Here is a 5,675-nt window from a genome sequence, read left to right on the forward strand (position 1 = left end):
AATGTTTTTTTGGAAAATCCTAATGAAATAATTGTGCCATGTCATCAGATTCAGTGGGGGAATACTCTTGTGGAGGGAAAGCAACTGCCTGCAGCCAGCCAAAGTCAACACTCCCCTGTGCAGCAACAAGCAGTCTGGCCTGATGGGCTCAGCACAAGTGAACCCAAACCCCTGAAAATAATTCCTTCCCTGCCCCAAAATTAAAAGCAGAGCAGAACTTTCAGCCGTAGGCGTCTGTGGTTTCCAGCTATGTGGTGCTGGGAACTCCGGAGACTTCCTCAAGGAATTTACATTCCTTTGAAGAAATACTATGAGGCTGTTTGTCTTTGCTGAGAAATGCAGATGGAAAAAAAAAAAAAAAAAGAAAAAAGAGCATTAAAAAACAGTGATTGAAATCTTTGGGGTCTAAGCAAATGTGCTGGACAGGTGTTTTCTTCCTTTTGATTTAAATGCATCTCCAAAAAAAGAGAGAGATTCTGGTCTCTGTGAGCAATGGGAAAGCTGATCGGTCCCTGCTCCGAAGCCTCCTCCTTTCATAAAAGCCTTCATGAAATTAGAGGCCTCAGAAGGCACTGGAGCAGTTTCCAGATGAACACGATCATTATTTCAGAGCTGCTGTGGAGCTCCTGGGCTAAAACCCAGGCTGCAGATCATCCAAGTCAGTGCAACTGAGGAGGGACCCAACCTGTGGCACCTCCCGGCAGCTGCTTCCCAGGGATTGGGTCTGGGGGGCCTGAGCATGAGGGGTCTCAGTGCCTGGGGAGCTGAGGAGCCTGCAGCCAGCTCTGCCCAGGGTGCTGCACGGACTGCTGGAAATTTTGCTGCTCTTGATTTACCAGCAAAAAAACCTTCCGCCCTGGCCTGGCTCGACACAAATTTTGTGCCCTTCCAGGCATTTGTTTCTGGCCTTGGCAGATGAAAGGGAGTTTGAGCAGGATCCACAGACCCGAGGATCTCCTGCAGCACCAATGACCAGAGCTGCAAACTCAGGGAAGTGTTTAACCAGAATTTCAGCTACTTCATCACTCAGATACTATCAGCAGCCACCACAGATGTACCCTGCCCTCTCAGAAAGCTCTTCCAAGCCTCCCAAACTGCACGGATCCATGCAACCCCCTTTTCCCCTGCCTGTACATCCCAGCATGTTTGTCCACATTATTTACTTTTTAACTGCCTGTGCACAGTATCTTATCAAGATCCTTCTTCTATAAAGGACTTTCCACAGGGCTGGGCGGGCTTGGCTTAATCAGCAACCAAACAATCGGCACATTGACACGGCCAGGGGGCCAGGGCCACAGGCAGGGGAATCCCGTGTTACTTGATAACGATGGAAAATTGGGAACTCCGGAGACTTCCTCAAGGAATTTACATTCCTTTGAAGAAATACTATGAGGCTGTTTGTCTTTGCTGAGAAATGCAGATGGAAAAAAAAAAAAAAAGCAAAAAAAAGAAAAGCATTAAAAAATCGTGATTGAAATCTTTGGGGTCTAAGCAAATGTGCTGGACAGGTGTTTTCTTCCTTTTGATTTAAATGCATCCCCAAAAAAGAGAGAGATTCTGGTCTCTGTGAGCAATGGGAAAGCTGATCGGTCCCTGCTCCGAAGCCTCCTCCTTTCATAAAAGCCTTCATGAAATTAGAGGCCTCAGAAGGCACTGGAGCAGTTTCCAGATGAACACGATCATTATTTCAGAGCTGCTGTGGAGCTCCTGGGCTAAAACCCAGGCTGCAGATCATCCAAGTCAGTGCAACTGAGGAGGGACCCAACCTGTGGCACCTCCCGGCAGCTGCTTCCCAGGGATTGGGTCTGGGGGGCCTGAGCATGAGGGGTCTCAGTGCCTGGGGAGCTGAGGAGCCTGCAGCCAGCTCTGCCCAGGGTGCTGCACGGACTGCTGGAAATTTTGCTGCTCTTGATTTACCAGCAAAAAAACCTTCCGCCCTGGCCTGGCTCGACACAAATTTTGTGCCCTTCCAGGCATTTGTTTCTGGCCTTGGCAGATGAAAGGGAGTTTGAGCAGGATCCACAGACCCGAGGATCTCCTGCAGCACCAATGACCAGGGCTGCAAACTCAGGGAAGTGTTTAACCAGAATTTCAGCTACTTCATCACTCAGATACTATCAGCAGCCACCACAGATGTACCCTGCCCTCTCAGAAAGCTCTTCCAAGCCTCCCAAACTGCACGGATCCATGCAACCCCCTTTTCCCCTGCCTGTACATCCCAGCATGTTTGTCCACATTATTTACTTTTTAACTGCCTGTGCACAGTATCTTATCAAGATCCTTCTTCTATAAAGGACTTTCCACAGGGCTGGGCGGGCTTGGCTTAATCAGCAACCAAACAATCGGCACATTGACACGGCCAGGGGGCCAGGGCCACAGGCAGGGGAATCCCGTGTTACTTGATAACGATGGAAAATGACTTCCAAATGATGGGAAATGCCTGGCTGCTTCCTGCCGAGCCGCCAGGCACTGCAGTCCTGCTCACAGCAACACTTCCAGGGGGAGGGATTGACCCCGGAGGAAGGGATGGACAAAGCTGAGTTTGATGGGTTGTACAGCCCTGCTGCTGCCTTCACCAACTGCCACCGAGTGAGGCTTTCCCAGGGCCTGGGAAGCTCCATGTGCTGCAACGGGGCTCAAACAAAGGCTGATTTTCCTCCCTGCCATGGGATCATGAAAGCCCTGTGGGCTCCCTGTGTCCTGCCTGAACAGGAGGGCACTGCCACTTCCCACAGCCTGAGCACTGGTCCTGGTGACCCCCGCCAGTCCCAGATGTCCTCTCAAGGGTGAGGCCGGCAACATACTTGAGCCACAAGATCCCACCTGGATTCCAGCTCGGGACCAGTGGAGCTGCTCTGGCTGGGAGGAGGGAAGGAGCACAGGCTTTAACACAGATTTGGGGTGACTGCAGCACTTGCTAGTGTAACCAGCCCCACCAGAGCAGGCGTGCAGAGGAATGGCCTTCTGCCAAGACCTTTCTGACATGGCCCAAGAACAAACGTTCCCCTCATTCTCCTAAGGGCAGCAGAGCCATGGCCTGATGCTGCCCAACAGCATCCATGTCTGCAACCCAACCAGCTGCTGCCAAGGCAAAGCTTGGGGAGACTTGGACACGGGTCACTGGGATGCTCCAACTCACAGCTGTAAATCTGGTGGAAGAAATAAACACGGGTGGTGCAGGCTGCTCCTGCCCAAGGGTGGAGGGGCAGGACCTGTAGGAGGAGAGCAAATGAGTCATTAATTCTCCAAGCAAAAGAAACTCCTCCAACATCACGCCTCGTGTGGAAAAGAAGGCGCTACCTCTTAATTGCAGAGGAAGAATGAGGATCTCTCTGAAATCTCTGCAGCAGTTCATGTCTTCAGAAATGATCTGATTATTTAGGGGCACAAGGTCAGCTCTGCTGAGCCGTCCGCGGGGAGCTGCTGTGAATGCAGATGCTGCCTGTGGAGAGCTGCTCACTGGAGCAGGAGAAGATGGAAAGAGAGAGGCTGCAGGAGAGAGCAGGAGATGGCCAGCACTGAGCCCTGGGGCTGGTGTGTTTTGGGTGAGGTCCTCCTGGCCTGGGGGTTTGCTGCCTGGCAGCTGGACAGAAAACACCCAGCAGATGAACGTCGTAACTGTTTAATTCATTTTAGTGTCACACTCTGACCGACAGCCAGAACTACACCTGGGCCAAAAAATGTAAAAAGTGGCAATTTATACAGAAAACAAATCATCCTTTGTTCCCTAGAGATGCAAACCCCACACAGCTGACACACACATACAGACGTGCCAAATCTGATAAACACCCAAGAGCCAAGGTGACAAAAACCTTCTACCCAAAATAGAAAGATGCAGACTTACTCTCTAAAAGTGGAACTCCCAACACCCCGACCTGTAGCATCCTTCAAAGGCTGAAACTAAAAAAAAACCCTGCATTTTTCTTTTTTATTTCCTCTTATCTCCAGAAGGAAATGCAGAGAATGAATCTGGGAAAGCCTTTGGGGAAAGACAAGCAATGATAACTTGAACATCATCTTCAGCTACTCATAATTTAGTTACAGAGCCATTCATTGACACAGTGAAGAAAAATTAATCTAAAATAAATTATTCATCCCTCTATGGGAATAATTAATCTCTGCAAACCCATGTTCCCTCCTCCCTGGCTACTGCATTTGATCAGGTATGAACCATCCTGCACGTGCTCCTTGGGATAATCACTCCTTGGGGAACAGCTGTTCCTGACACACTTTCAGCCACTGCTCCATCTTTTGTCATCCGAGGTGAAATCAGGAGAGGAAATAAATGGAGCAGCAGCAGACTCGGGAAGATTTATAAAACTGGAGTGATGGGAAACTGCCATCCCTCCCCATGGGTGTTGTTACTGTGACAGACATCACCACTACAGCTCTCAGGATGCTGGGGCCCTCCCAGATGTGCAGCAGTGAGTACTATCAGCCCAAGTGAGCACAGCCCCTGATAAATATGGTCCTAAGGCCTGAACCTGACCTGGTGGGGAGCAGAACCCTCTCAAGAAGGCGTATGACAGTGCAATAGCTCCTCACCTGCCAAACTGGTACAGGATTTCTTCCTGCACATGCAGGTGAAGCTTGAGTTCAAGTAAAGCAGGCACAACTGGTCAATCTGCCCCTAAACATGTTTGTGGTTGGCCATATGCCTTCAAACTTCCCTAAAAAGGGTACACAGAAGTTTGGGAACAAGTCCAGTGTTGTTAATGAGGAGGTGATGTCTCCCTGCACTGAGACTCCTCAGGAAAACTCACACAACCGTCAGGGCACGGATGTCACCAACCCCAACTCTGCTCCACACTGGCTTTGTGGATGAGTTCTTGGAATTATTTACCTCTGGTTCTCCTCCCCTCTGCACTGGTGCAACCTAAAGTTTGGAGGAAGAGGTGGAGAGGAAGGCCCTCAAGGTCTGAGGCTGGTGTAAATGTCTCGTCCCAGGCTCCTCGTTAAAGCCAACGCTTCCAGCATCTCTCCTTGCAGGGCAGAGAAGGTGCCAAAGGGGAACACCCCTGCTGGGGACACGCAGGCTGGCAGGAGAACCAGGGGCTGGTGCTTTTTGACACTTGCTCCATGAAGGGCCCTTTGTGGAGAAAGGGCGAGGGACAGCATGGGAACTCCCCTCGGGGACAGCAGGCAAGTCCAGCAGGGGCCAGAGAAATAACAAGCAGCTGGAGAGGGGCTCTGCAGATGTCTGGTTTGGCCTTTAAGCTGTAGCAGTGACTGAGGCTGCTGGCTCATTGGCAGGAGGTTTGCCAAGGTGCAGAGGCATTCACTCAGCCCTTTCCTCCTGTTCTGGAAAGGATCTGCCTTGCTGTTTTACTGGTGGTTTGTGCATGCCTGTCCTGGGGGAAACCTGCTTTGGGATTCTCTCTTGGGCATCTCATTAATCCACTGGAGCTGGAGATGCGTGGATCCCAGCTGTTAACGGGCTTTTTTGGTGGTGGTTTGGGGTTGGTTCCTGCCCCCTGCAATAAACAATGAAACAGAGGAACAGCTCTGCAACAAGGAGGGAGCAGTAACACCCGACTCACAGACAAAATCCTCAGTGCTGCAGCAGAAGCTCAGCCAGGCTGAAGCCTGGGACACCCAGGACAAACACTCTCTCAATCCACCTAAACCATTTTTATAGCTGCTGACTTCCAAATACCTCCATTTTCTCCAACCCA

This window comes from Chaetura pelagica, unplaced genomic scaffold (genome assembly GCF_000747805.2).
Source record: "Chaetura pelagica isolate M959 unplaced genomic scaffold, ChaPel_1.0 scaffold72, whole genome shotgun sequence".
Lineage (NCBI taxonomy): Eukaryota > Metazoa > Chordata > Aves > Apodiformes > Apodidae > Chaetura > Chaetura pelagica.